General features: G+C 46.3%; 1 protein-coding gene across 1 annotated transcript in view; it reads left to right on the top strand.

Annotated features, from left to right (window-relative positions):
- Positions 1–9,559: 9,559 nt before the first annotated feature.
- Positions 9,560–15,165, top strand: part of LOC140074721 (rho GDP-dissociation inhibitor 2-like) — a 36,989-nt gene continuing 31,383 nt past the window's right edge. Inside the window, exon 1 of the mRNA XM_072119847.1 lies at positions 9,560–9,739. The gene's annotated coding sequence lies outside the window, so the exon portion shown is untranslated. The remainder of the gene's footprint in view (positions 9,740–15,165) is intronic.

A 15,165-nucleotide genomic window follows, 5' to 3' on the forward strand; every position in this document is an offset into this window, starting at 1 on the left:
CTACCGCTGCAGTGTTCCCCTGTGTTATGTAGTGACATGCTGTGGGGTTGATCAGACCCTACACAGGCTGCAAGCTACATGGTGGGACGTATTCACAACAACCCCTCTGCCTTGCATCGGCAGGGGTGTTACACTAGCTTCTCTTAGTGTCATGAAGGAAATATCTAGCTTCTTTTATGGTTGTGAAGGAAGTATCTAGCTGCTCTTACTGTCATGAAGAAAGTAGCTAGCTTCTCACCTAATGACCACATTAGTAATGAATGTAAAAGCTATCTTCTCTGGCCAGGAAGGATGTGGCTAGCCTCTCCTTTAATTACCATATTAGCTTTTAAAACAAAGTACCAAGCTTATCTTATGGGCATGAAGGAAGTAGCTATCTTATTCTCCAATGACCATATTTGTGATGAATGAAGTAGTTAGCTTCTCCTGTAATGACATTATCCATGATGGAGGTAGTTGATAGCTTCTCTAGTGGTCAGATCATTGGGGAAGGAAGTAGCTAGCTTCTCTAATGATCAGACAGGAAGTAGTTAGCTTCTCTATTGGTCAGGAAGGAAGTAGTTAGCTTTTCTAATGGCCAGACAGGAAGTAGCTAGCTTCTCTAATGGCCAGACAGGAAGTAACTAGCTTCTCTAGTGGCCAGAAAAGAAGTAGCTTGCTCCTACTCTATAAAGAGAGAAGTCAGATCTTCCTTAAAGTATAAGATATTTGAAGACCCCACGGACCCCCCACCCCCACCCTCCGCACCCCATCAAACCATAGATTAAAGCCACAGGGTAAATTTATCACATTTGGGATTATTATCGTCAATTTTTCCATTGAACAAGTTTTCTACAGATTTCTCCAAAGCTCCTTTGTCCCCCTATCAGGGGAAGTTTAAACTTTTTGGGCTCAGGAGTGATTGGGGTTTTTTTCTGCAGCATTTGGTGTAAATCACATTTCGATTAACAATAACACGAAAATGTTCAAAAATCTCACAATGACGTTTTCCACTGATTCTGGAACATCGGAGCTAAAACCTGAGATTATCTCAGCCTCTGTTTTTGATTTTCACCTCTTTCAAGATGACTCAGGAATTTTGGGAGATCCCGGCCTTTTCTATAACTATAACCACATGGAGCAGAGGGAGAATCTCTTTTTGTCCAATTTTGACATATTCCATTTGTACAAACTGTGGGAAACCCCTTCCTCAAATTACGACCCCTTCCCCAGTATACGAGGGGGATGCTATATGACACAGGGTAGTTGCTGCTTGTTGGTTCATTTGAGTCTATGAATAGAATGCTATACGTCTTACTAAGACTGGCCTAACAGTGTGCTGGTGGTCCACTGGTGGGCAGACATTACCCGCAATACTGCAGACTACGCCCCCAAGAATACGTCCTCCAGACGCAGATAGAGTTCAGCAAAATGATTTTAGAGAGATTTGTCAGCATCCCACATCATTGGGGGTCATTTACTAAGGGCCCGAAACGTTATTTGTCGTCGCGTTTCCCGAAAATTACCGTTTCGCGCGAGTTGCCCCAGGTTTTTGGCGCACACGAACGGATTGTGGCGCATCGGCCCCGGCATGCACGCCACAGAAATGGGGGGGGGCATGACCATCGGAAATCCCGAAGGATTCGGAAAAAACGCTGTATTTTTTTTTAAAAATGTGTCGCTTGACACGTGCTTACCTGCACCCGGCCTGGCTTGGTGATCTCCAGTGAACTCCGATGGACTTCAGCGCAGCAGCGACATCTGGTGGACATCGGGCGCGATACCTTAGTGAATCGCCAGAAGACCCGAATCCTCCACAGAGAATGCGCCGCTGGATCGCGAATGGGCCGGGTAAGTAAATCTGCCCCATTCTCTGTGGAGGATTCTGCCATTGGGGCAGATTTACTTACCCGGCCCATTCGCGATCCAGCGGTGCGTTCTCTGCACTGCATTCGGGTCCAGCCGGGATTTATTAAGGTAGTTCCTCCGCCGTCCACCAGGTGGCGCTGCTGCGCTGGAGAGCATCGGAACGCACTCAAGTTCACCGGCCTATTCCTAGTGAAGGTAAGTGCAAGGCAAGCTCCGCCACACTTTTTGTTTTTTAAATGCGGCGGTTTTTCCGAATCCGTCGGTTTTTCGTTCGGCCACGCCCCTGATTTCCTCCACATGCACGCCGGCACCGATGTGCCACAATCCGACCGCGTGCGCTAAAATCCCGGGGCAATTCAGGAGAAATCGGCGCAAATCGGAAATATTCGGGTAACACGTCGGGAAAAAGCGAATCGGGCCCTTAGTAAATGACCCCCATAGGGTCTATCTAGAGCCCTGGGTCTCACATTCAAGATTGTCTCAGCCCTAGCACTTGGTGATTTCCGTGTCTGTGTGCTGTTACCACACAGATTGCTGCCGTGCTGGCTCCATAGGAGATTCTTCACAGTGAAACTGACCACTGGTCCACGTTGATGGTCCTGCAAGCCAGTGGTGCTCATTATCACTTAATCCGGCCAAACCAGGGGTTGTTTTAAATGTCTCTGCTGCCCTCTGCTTGTCCCTGACCTACTGCAACCATGACAGTCCTGCCACATAACTGAGATAGACACCTACACTGGTGTTTGACTTTGCCGGCCGGACGGATGTGGAACAGGCCTACAACAAAACCAAAGGCTTCTGTGAAACCTAGGGCATAGTTGCCCATCATAGCCCAGCTCCCCAGGTTCTAGTTCCTGCTGCCCCCGGCCCCGGGCCCTGCATGCTTGAAATACGTTTCAAAACACAGCTCACTCACATCTTGTGAACAAGGCCTGAAAGGGAACCTGTCACCAGGAACCTCATTTTCACTAAAGAATGGTTGCAAGCTGGATTGCAAAGATGTCTTTGGCTTTTTCTGAGCATTTGCATTACAATATACACTCACCGGCCACTTTATTAGGTACACCTGTCCAACTGCTCGTTAACACTTAATTTCTAATCAGCAAATCACATGGCGGCAACTCAGTGCATTTAGGCATGTAGACATGGTCAAGACAATCTCCTGCAGTTCTCCCGAGCATCAGTATGGGGAAGAAAGGTGATTTGAGGCCTTTGAACGTGGCATGGTTGTTGGTGCCAGAAGGGCTGGTCTGAGTATTTCAGAAACTGCTGATCTACTGGGATTTTCACGCACAACCATCTCTAGGGTTTACAGAGAATGGTCCGAAAAAGAAAAAACATCCAGTGAGCGGCAGTTCTGTGGGCGGAAATGCCTTGTTGATGCCAGAGGTCAGAGGAGAATGGGCAGACTGGTTCCAGCTGATAGAAAGGCAACAGTGACTGAAATCGCCACCCGTTACAACCAAGGTAGGCAGAAGAGCATCTCTGAACGCACAGTACGTTGAACTTTGAGGCAGATGGGCTACAGCAGCAGAAGACCACACCGGGTGCCACTCCTTTCAGCTAAGAACAGGAAACTGAGGCTATAATTTGCACAAGCTCATCGAAATTGGACAGTAGAAGATTGGAAAAACGTTGCCTGGTCTGATGAGTCTCGATTTCTGCTGCGACATTCGGATGGTAGGGTCAGAATTTGGCGTCAACAACATGAAAGCATGGATCCATCCTGCCTTGTATCAGCGGGTCAGGCTGGTGGTGGTGGTGTCATGGATCCATCCTGCCTTGTATCAGCGGGTCAGGCTGGTGGTGGTGGTGTCATGGGTCCATCCTGCCTTGTATCAGCGGGTCAGGCTGGTGGTGGTGGTGTCATGGATCCATCCTGCCTTGTATCAGCGGGTCAGGCTGGTGGTGGTGGTGTCATGGATCCATCCTGCCTTGTATCAGCGGTTCAGGCTGGTGCTGGTGGTGTCATGGATCCATCCTGCCTTGTATCAGCGGCTCAGGCTGGTGGTGGTGGTGTCATGGATCCATCCTGCCTTGTATCAGCGGCTCAGGCTGGTGGTGGTGGTGTCATGGATCCATCCTGCCTTGTATCGGCGGGTCAGGCTGGTGGTGGTGGTGTCATGGATCCATCCTGCCTTGTATCAGCGGCTCAGGCTGGTGGTGGTGGTGTCATGGATCCATCCTGCCTTGTATCAGCGGGTCAGGCTGGTGGTGGTGGTGTCATGGATCCATCCTGCCTTGTATCAGCGGGTCAGGCTGGTGGTGGTGGTGGTGTCATGGATCCATCCTGCCTTGTATCAGCGGGTCAGGCTGGTGGTGCTGGTGTCATGGTGTCTTTGGGCCCCTTGGTACAACGCCACAGCCTACCTGAGTATTGTTGCTGACCATGTCCATCCCTTTATGAGCACAATGTACCCTGTAACATCTGATGGCTACTTTCAGCAGGATAATGCGCCATGTCATAAAGCTGGAATCATCTCAGACTGGTTTCTTGAACATGACAATGAGGTCACTGGACACAAATGGCCTCCACAGTCACCAGATCTCAATCCAATAGAGCATCTTTGGGATGTGGTGGAACGGGAGATTCGCATCATGGATGTGCAGCCGACAAATCTGCGGCAACTGTGTGATGCCATCATGTCAATATGGAGCAAAATCTCTGAGGAGCTTCCAGCACCTTGTTGTATCTATGCCACGAAGAATTGAGGCAGTTCTGAAGGCAAAAGGGGGTCCAACCCGTTACTAGCATGGTGTACCTAATAAAGTGGCCGGTGAGTGTATATGTGTGTTATAACTTACCTTACACCCTGACAGAATCATCTGTGTAGTCCCAGGTTTGTATTGGTTCAGCTGCATTTAAAAAAAGTGACTTGTCTGTGCTGCTCACTCCTCACCTCTCAGCCCCCACCTTTCTGCTCCTGTACAAATACTCCCCCATGCTCCTTCACTCACACAGGTACAGAGGTCACACCCTGGTGAGATGACATCAGTGGAGGAGGGAGGAGCTGTACAAGAGCACAAAGGTGGGGGCTGAGAGCTGATGAGTGAGCAGCACCGAAAAGTCACTTTTTTTTCAAATACAGCCGAACAAAAACAGGGTGCAAGATAAATTATAACACACAATTATATTGTAATGCAAAATTCCCTTTAAACCTCACCCACACAAACTTGTGCAGAATAGGGGGATGAAGCTTTCTCTATATTACCAGGTCTTATAGAAGCTGGGTGACAGCCCCTATGTCCACTATAATAGCCGTATAAGCAGAACACTAATCGGGTTCTTGTATGAAGATGACATTATAATTATATATTTGATGTGTAGGAATCCTATATAATAACATGATGTGCATGCGGTGGCAGAGAGATCAGGACCGGGGTCCCGTGGGGTCAGTCCATCTAACCAGTGAGGACCTGACACAATCAATGGGAAGCTGTAACCTGCTCCATACTGACCCCCCTCCAGTCATGATGGATTCAATTATCATAGAGAAGCGACAGTCTAATCATATGGGAGCCCCCCACTCATTATATAACAATTATAGCCGGGGTGTAATTACATCTGATGCTTAATGTCCATAGGAAAACGTACCATGATAAAGGGAAGGGGGGTCTTAGGGGGGACAAAATCTCTATTCATGTAGCCAGATTATCCCTATGATAACCCTCCCTGGTAGCTGAGCATTAGAGGTATCAGAGGCTCGTTGTGAGAACAGCTTCTCTACCGTGAACCCTCTGACAACACTTCCTGTCCCTGCGTTCCGGTAGCTCATGGTTATTGCTGTGGGTAAAGCTCGTCTGTCTGTGTCCCTATGACAACACTTCCTGGCCTGTGCTCTAGCTGCCTAGTCTTAATGTTTGCAGTAAAATTAGCTGCATTACCTATGTCCCTATGACAACACTTCCGTATCCTGTGGGCATTTGGTACCAAGGCCTCCCCTCTGCAAACCAATTTCCATTGCTCCAAATACAAAGTTCACATTCCCGTCCCAACTCCCAAAAACAGACAAATCTCACAAATGCCCAGAATTTTGCTTCCCGCACAAGAAAACAGGAATGTTTCTCATTATTTGCTAAATTGATTCAATAAAAACACTGCCCGCTGCCAGCTGTGCGGAGGGGGCAACATGTGCGCCACTTCAGGGGTTACGCCATATTATTATGTAATTTACTTTAAAGCTTTATTCAGCTGAAGGTTCGTCACAGTGTATCAGCTACTAAAACCCATCCCTGACCTAAGCGCACATGCAGTCTGGGGCAGTACAGATCCACACACACTGAATTTTCTGCTTTGTTAATAGTTTGTTACAATGTATCAGTGCAGGCAATATTTATCAGTCTGGTCTGCATTCACCACAATAGGCTAGAATAAATCCAATAGTAACAAAACTGCAGCTCTAAAGAGGAATCAATTGTAACTAGAATTACAATTACTCAAGAAGTGAAATGGATTATCTTACAATAACAGTTTTCTGAGATTTTTGCAGTTCAACGTCCACTAAACCAAATCCTAAAGATTGTTCAGTAATTTGTTCCGTCCTGTCAATATGGAGTCACCATGGAGACGAAACAAATAATATCGCGCAGCCAACAAGCCGTAAACTCTCAGGATGTCCCCGAGCCAGAAGATCACAGCGATAAACCCCCGGACTGCGCCCAGAGACCAATGCACGTTACGGTAGTTTTGGAAAGTTAAGAGGAAATTGGGTAAACAGACGGGATAACAATACAAGTAGGAAACAAAGACACATAATAACAAGAGAGAGGGGACAATATAACTACTATAATACTGCCCCCTATGTACAGGAATATAACTACTATAATACTGCCCCCTATGTACAGGGATATAACTACTATAATACTGCCCCCTATGTACAGGGATATAACTACTGTAATACTGCCCCCTATGTACAAGATTATAACTACTATAATACTGCCCCCTATGTACAAGAATATAACTACTATAATACTGCCCCCTATGTACAAGATTATAACTACTATAATACTGCCCCCTATGTACAGGAATATAACTACTGTAATACTGCCCCCTATGTACAGGAATATAACTACTATAATACTGCCCCCTATGTACAGGAATATAACTATTATAATACTGCCCCTATGTACAAGAATATAACTACTATAATACTGCCCCCTATGTACAGGGATATAACTACTATAATACTGCCCCCTATGTACAGGAATATAACTACTATAATACTGCCCCCTATGTACAAGAATATAACTACTATAATACTGCCCCCTATGTACAGGAATATAACTACTATAATACTGCCCCCTATGTACAGGAATATAACTACTATAATACTGCCCCCTATGTACAGGGATATAACTACTATAATACTGCCCCCTATGTACAAGAATATAACTACTATAATACTGCCCCCTATGTACAAGAATATAACTACTATAATACTGCCCCCTATGTACAGGGATATAACTACTGTAATACTGCCCCCTATGTACAAGATTATAACTACTATAATACTGCCCCCTATGTACAAGAATATAACTACTATAATACTGCCCCCTATGTACAAGATTATAACTACTATAATACTGCCCCCTATGTACAGGAATATAACTACTGTAATACTGCCCCCTATGTACAGGAATATAACTACTATAATACTGCCCCCTATGTACAGGAATATAACTATTATAATACTGCCCCTATGTACAAGAATATAACTACTATAATACTGCTCCCTATGTACAAGAATATAACTACTATAATACTGCCCCCTATGTACAGGGATATAACTACTATAATACTGCCCCCTATGTACAGGAATATAACTACAATAATACTGCCCCCTATGTACAAGAATATAACTACTATAATACTGCCCCCTATGTACAGGAATATAACTACTATAATACTGCCCCCTATGTACAGGAATATAACTACTATAATACTGCCCCCTATGTACAGGGATATAACTACTATAATACCGCCCCCTATGTACAGGAATATAACTACTATAATACCGCCCCCTATGTACAAGAATATAACTACTATAATACTGCCCCCTATGTACAGGAATATAACTACTATAATACTGCCCCCTATGTACAAGAATATAACTACTATAATACTGCCCCCTATGTACAGGAATATTACTACTATAATACTGCCTCCTATGTACAGGAATATAACTACTATAATACGGCCCCCTATGTACAAGAATATAACTACTATAATACTGACCTCTATGTACAGGAATATAACTACTATAATACTGCCCCCTATGTACAGGAATATAACTACTATAATACTGCCCCCTATGTACAAGAATATAACTACTATAATACTGCCCCCTATGTACAGGAATATAACTACTATAATACTGCCTCCTATGTACAGGAATATAACTACTATAATACGGCCCCTTATGTACAGGAATATAACTACTATAATACTGCCCCCTATGTACAAGAATATAACTACTATAATACTGACCTCTATGTACAGGAATATAACTACTATAATACTGCCCCCTATGTACAAGAATATAACTACTATAATACTGCCCCCTATGTACAGGAATATAACTACTATAATACTGCCTCTATGTACAAGAATATAACTACTATAATACTGCCCCTATGTACAAGAATATAACTACTATAATACTGCCCCCTATATACAGGAATATAACTACTAATATTCTGGGTTCACAGGGGTTAACAGCCCTGGGTTATAAATGTGATACTACTAATATCCCTTCTGTGTCAGTCTTTACTGTCTTCCTCATATTCTATTCATTACATGCACAATGGGTTAACTTCATCAGGGCACAAACTATGTAGTAAGAAGAGGAAGAAGAAAGGGGAACCTCTTATCTGTGCAGGGACCTGGAGACCCATGTTGTATAATATGTGAATCCGCTCCATGCAGATATCTGGGTGCAACTGTAACAAAAACTTAGCTCTGAAAAGGTTAAGGTCACAGTGAGGTTTTGGACTTTTAGTCACTGACAGCAAGCAGAGATCCTGACTGATAAAGTATATTAGTGTATATTGTATCATTGCGTGTCACCTTCTCATTGCTGAACTTGGGGCTCGGGAACGAGTATCCGCCAGGTCCGTGTACTGAATACTGGGAGATGCTGGGGGTTGTAGTTCTGCACCAGCTGGAATATTACAGGTTTTGGGGATTGGGGAGGCCCCAGATCATAAGAACAGGTACATTTCTATAAAATATGTATAAAAGTATATATTTATATAGTAAAGTAGAAATATAAAGGACAACAAATAATATAAAAATACATAAATAAGGAAAAAATAATAAAACAACCCAAAAATAAACGACTATAAAACAAACTCAAACAGAAGATAAAATCACACGGAGTGAATGATAGAATAATAACAATTATACAGAACAAATAACAAATAACAATAATATTATAATAATATATAATATAATATATAATAATAAGAAATTAGAAATAAATAAGTCACCACCATTGGCCAGGACTCGCGTCACATGATCACCCAGGATGTTGCGAGAAATTTTTTGGAATTTTTTGTTTTGTTATATTGTATTTTGCTTTGTTTACATTTTGTATTTTTATTTTAGATGGAAATCCCATGTTGCACGGAGCATGCTCAGTAACGAGGGACAGGGAGCCTAATTACCCCCCCCTCCCCTTTTAACCCCTCGCTGGCTTGAATGTGAGCTTTGTTGCAGTCACTTCCTGATTGTGACACCTCCTTGCAGAGAGTCCGGGCAGGGCCCCCGCTCATTGGCTGTGGAGTGCACAGGGCTTGGCCGCCCCAGAGCTGAGCCTCAAACTTCACCACTTCCCCCCCCTGTGTAGCTGCAGCCTGAGCACAGCCCGGGACTCTTAGAACTTTCGCAGAGGTAGGATTGTTACAATGTTGCGGCACGTTTCCCCCAGTTGTGGGGTCTGTTACGTGTATAGGGGGGCAATTCCAGGGGCAGAGGGTGTGTTGGGGCGAGACGCCGGCTTGAACTTTGCACGTTGAGTCTAGTTGGATTATTCGGGGTTGAGTCAGGCTGTAGCCATGAGTTACTGAGACGATGGGGGGCTTTCCCAGAGGAGGGGGGTCTCTGCCGGCTTTTCCATGGAAATTGTGACCTAGTTCTCTTTTATTGGGCTCAAATCCTAAATTTTACAAGACCCTGGGCCCGCCGTGTGCTGGGGACGCCGTGTGCTGCTTTACATTCACACTGCGCTCCCTTCATTCAAATTCCCTGCCTCTCGGGGTCCTGCGCCTGACAGCGGCGCCATCCGGAGGTCGTGAAGATACGTAGATATTTTGGCAAAAATATTAACCTGTTGTGCTGTAATAAGTCTTTACAAAGTGCCCTAAGTGGGGCAAATATCACAAACGCGCAAGCATGACGCCTCCTGTGCCCGCAGGACTACAACGCACATAGCCGGTGCTTATCCGTATGCGTTGTATCATGTGACCACTATAGGGTGGAATCCGCTCACCTACACATCCCTCAGGATTCACATACTGCTACTATGTGTATTGCTGGGACTTGTAGTTCTACCAGGTTCCGCGGTCAAACATTGTGGTTTGGTAGTATTATATATATGATGGTCACACTGGGACTTGTAGTTCCACCAGGGCTGTGCGGGGAGACCCCGTGGTTTGGGGGTATTAGACCCTGTAGTCACACAACCCTCTTAATACCATTCTCTGCTTACTTTCCGTCCCTTTAAGAGACCCTTTAAGGCGTACACACCCCCCCTGTTGTAGCATTGATCACTGTGCTCTGAACACTTTTTTTTTTTCCTTATGTTTCTGCTTTACGAATACAATTCCAGAGCTTCAGTAAAGACTGACACAATGTAGCAAAATCAAGAGGGAGGAATGTCAATGTATTCTGGAGCCCTAGAAAGCTGGGTGACCCCTTTTCTCCCAACCCAATGACATCTCCCAACAACATCTGGAAATTTTTTTGGGAGTTTGCGTTTCGGGTTTGGCGAGTTGTTTTGCCGATCATTAACCCATTGGGCAAGCGAGGATGTCAAGTACGGCGCGGGGAGACGGGTTGGGACTCGCCCTGATCTGTATGCAAAGCGTTTAAGGAATCTGTGAAGAAGTTCCCTCTTGAGGAACTTTCTAAAGAAAGTGGTATCTTAATGACATGCAAATTTTATGCAGAATGTAATCAGCTCATTTGCATGTGCATGCTTTTACAGAGGCTGTGGGTTTCTATGGAATCTCCGTGTTAAAAAGGAACCCCTTTTTGCCTAGTAACCCCTTGACTGGTGATCGCTGATCAGGGAAATTAGCCGATCACTGATTCTGCTGCAGCAAATCTTCATTCCAAAAGTTCTGCAACCACGTGCATCAGTTTCCTGCCACTGCTTGCTTGCGTGCGTCGGCTTCCTGCCGCTGCTTGCTTGCGTGCGTGCGTCGGCTTCCTGCCGCTGCTTGCTTGCGTGCGTGCGTCGGCTTCCTGCCGCTGCTTGCTTGCGTGCGTGCGTCGGCTTCCTGCCGCTGCTTGCTTGCGTGCGTGCGTCGGCTTCCTGCCGCTGCTTGCTTGCGTGCGTGCGTGGGCTTCCTGCCGCTGCTTGCTTGCGTGCGTGCGTGGGCTTCCTGCCGCTGCTTGCTTGCGTGCGTGCGTCGGCTTCCTGCCGCTGCTTGCTTGCGTGCGTGCGTCGGCTTCCTGCCGCTGCTTGCTTGCGTGCGTGCGTGCGTCGGCTTCCTGCCGCTGCTTGCTTGCCTGCCACTGCTTGTTGTCAGCAAGTCTCTCCTAATACCTCTCACAGCTGAGGGTTTGCTACAATTGTATCTGGCCTATAGATTCTTCTGTGAGCTGCATCGCACAGACTGATACATTGTAACAAACGCATCGCTATGGTTTAGTTTCTTTGTAACTTGGGGGTCACCCAAAGATTTCGGGCAGTAACATTTTATCATATCTTGCTGCGCCTCTGGGTTCGGGTTCACACAGTAAAAACCACAGCGTAAACAGGAAGTGTGAGAATCTGCAAAAGAAATTAAGAATAATCCTCTCTGTTACTTCCTAAAACCCTGAGGAGGTCCCTGTGTGTCCTCCCCTGATCTAGCACTGCTTGCTGAGGATAGAATCCACTAATGATGATTCAGGTTGATGAATAGAATCCCAGAGCCGCAGTAAAGACCGAAACCGAGGGAAATGGCTATGAAAATGAACATGTAACTGCATGATTGTTATATTTAATGATATTCTGGGTCTGTGGAAAGCTGAGTGCCCCCCCCCCCCCTCCCCTGGACATGACTTGGCTCTCCTGTTTGCATAGTTTTGGATCATTTGTCTTCTTTACTGCTGGCTGATTATGAATGATTGGGAATAATCCAGATGTATTTGGCGCAGGGTCCTCCGTGTTCTGGCTTCGGGGACCTTCATGGGGTCAGCAGATTTCTAGCCGTGGTGTAATATTCTGGTCACATGCAGATTCCTTATCCTACGTGTGAGATCACTTTATTATCTGTTGTGTTTTTGCTTTTTAGTGGACGCTGTCAGCAGGCAGGATGAGCCCCGGAGACGCTTGTGTTACCTGCACACTATTTCCATTATCTGCTGCGCTTTATTCTGTGATATTCGGTCAGATCAGTCATCAGCATCTTGCTGACAGTTTCCAGTCCTCCAAACACTTTACAATTTTTACTCCATGTGTGCTTGTAAGGTTGGTTCTGTGGGTGCTGTGGTTGACCCCTTTATGGAGGCAGAGTGGCTCTATTATAGGAGTATTGTGGTTGGCGCTGTCAGGGGGGGAGCTGCTGCGGTTGGCACGCTCAGGAGGTGTGGGGTTTGCTGCAGCTGGCGCTCAGGCTGTGTCAGGGGCTGCTGTGGCTGGCGTGCTCAGGTGGTGTTGGGGGGGGGGGGCTGCTGCGGAGGCGCACTCAGGTGGGGTTTGGGCGGGGTTTGCTGCAGCTGGCGCTCAGGCGGCGTTGGGGGGGGGCTGCTGCGGCTGGTGCGCTCAGGCAGTGGTGGGGGGCTGCTGCGGCTAGCACGCTCAGGCGGTGTCTGGGGGGGTGGGCTGGCGCGCTCAGGCGGTGCTGGGGGGCTGCTGAGACTAGCACGCTCAGGTGGTGTTGGGTGGGCTGATAATGTTTGGGGGCAGGCTGGTAGAGCTGGGGTGGCACTGTGCAGGGGGCTTCTGCTTTGTTTTGCAATGGGGGGGGTTCTGCCCGGCTCATGTGTGCAGGTATAGCACCAGCCTTGTAGCCCCCCACTCCCTATTTCTTGGTACATTCCCCCGTTTCATCATCAAGTCAAGCAACCAATCATCTCTCTATGACACAGGAAGTGACATCTGCTATACAGGAGACTTCCTCCACATCGGGCACTGACTTGTAATAGTTACCCTCCAGCAGAAGACAAGTGACTTGTTCCTTGTAGTGTGCAGTCGGTGTAATTTCCATTTTGGTAGTGTTTTTATTACAAGCTATTGTCCCCTTTTATCAGCCATGTTAGGGAAGGAACGTAGGGATCGGGGCCTGTAGGGTATGAGGTGATGCCGGTGCATTCCTGGGAGACATGTCTGCATACGCTGGTAAGAGATTCACAAGGAGATGTCCTGGAATCCTGCTCTACGGGTTCCCACAGAACTGCCTCCCTCCAGTCCCGGTGTCCCCTGTATCCGGTCTCGCTGATGACCACTTTAGGCTGCAAGGAGGGGGGGGGGGTGTTTATTAGGTGTTTATTGGGGGGTTTTGTCAGGCGAGTAAATAGTAGGATGTGTGTATGATGGAGACCTGTCAAGAAGACTGAACCCTCTATGGCGCACCACCCGGAAAGTGTACAAGAATGTAATTTTTTATGATGGAGAACCATGCTGTAGTCTTCAGGTTCTGTAGTATGAGTTGTAATACCACTTATTACCTGGAGACAGATGTGGTGCTGTTTCTCAAGCAGATGATTTTTTGCTGACCCCTAAGGTATAAGAACTCATAATGTTAAAATAACGGGGGGCTCTAATATGCTACATCCTAATGACTCAGCTTGGTGGTAGGTCAGGGTTTCTCATCCATGAGAATGGGATTGAGCCACCATGTCAAAACCAGAATGATTGGTCAAGACCTATGGACACTGTCCATACATACCCCCCCAATGAGCTTGATGATTAGACCATCTTCTCTGCTTTCACCCAACGTAATGAAGAGGGACCTTCAAAGCCCCCACATAGATGAGGCTAATGAGCAATGGAATGGCTATGCATCAATCATGTCCTACAACCTGGTGCCCAAAAGTGTCTCGATTGGGGTTGCCTTAGAAAACTAGGCCATCTTATCTCCAGACACCCAAGATAAGGAGTAGGGACCTCCAAAGCCCCCACATAGATGAGCATAGATGAGGCTAATGAGCAATGGGTTGGTTCTGCATCAATCATGTCCTACAACCTGGTGCCCAAAAGTGTCTCAGTTGGAGTTGCCTTAGAAAACTAGACCATCTTATCTCCTGACACCAAAGATAAGGAGTAGGGACCTACAAGCCCTGATGGGTTGACTTATCGGTTGTGGCCACTTGATGGCCAAATATAGTCCTCCATATTCTCAAACCAACCAATGTTCTTCCTTGCATTTCTTCATGTCCTCTGAATATTCTGGAAAGCTGGTCATGTAGTATGACTTTTCTTGGGAGATCTTGACCCAAGAAGAAAGGTAATGGAGACCACGTTTGTGTCTTCTATAGAGATCACTGGTTTTGGAGCAGTGTAGGACCCTGTTGGGACAAGATATGTTGCTTTGTAATCTCGGCCATTTCTGTTCCTCTGCTCTGTATCATGTGACTCCTTGGGTGGGGTTGTCCTCGTAGTCTCCAGTCTTCTCCCATTTACTATGAGGAAGTCTATTGACTTGTTGAAAGGAATGTGACCAGCGGGACACTCCCCAGTCACCTTTCATCTCGAGGAAGAGGAACATCTACTCGTACAGGTAACGTCTGACTCAGACAACGCCATAAACACCTGGAGAAAGTGTCTCCTCGCCAATTCTACGTGGTGTAACCAGAGCTGATGGACAGTCCAAGCTCCTATCTCCATACAGTAGCCAATGGGGTCAGTCACCCCAATTATGAACCTTTTCTGCTCACCCCTATCCTAGAGAACATGACTACAGCTCAACCACCACTTCAGCTCCTCCAGACATAGCACATTTTATCCTCCTCATTAGGTCTGACACCCACCCCATGACCTATCTGTTGTCACCATGTTGATGGATGGGCTGTCATCTTATCTTTAAAGCCCTCCTGCCATTATGGGGATTTCCTTATCAGAAATTATCTGTTACTTCCATTTGTATTGTGACTTCTCCTCCCTATAA

This window comes from Engystomops pustulosus, chromosome 8 (genome assembly GCF_040894005.1).
Source record: "Engystomops pustulosus chromosome 8, aEngPut4.maternal, whole genome shotgun sequence".
Taxonomy (NCBI): Eukaryota; Metazoa; Chordata; class Amphibia; order Anura; family Leptodactylidae; genus Engystomops; species Engystomops pustulosus.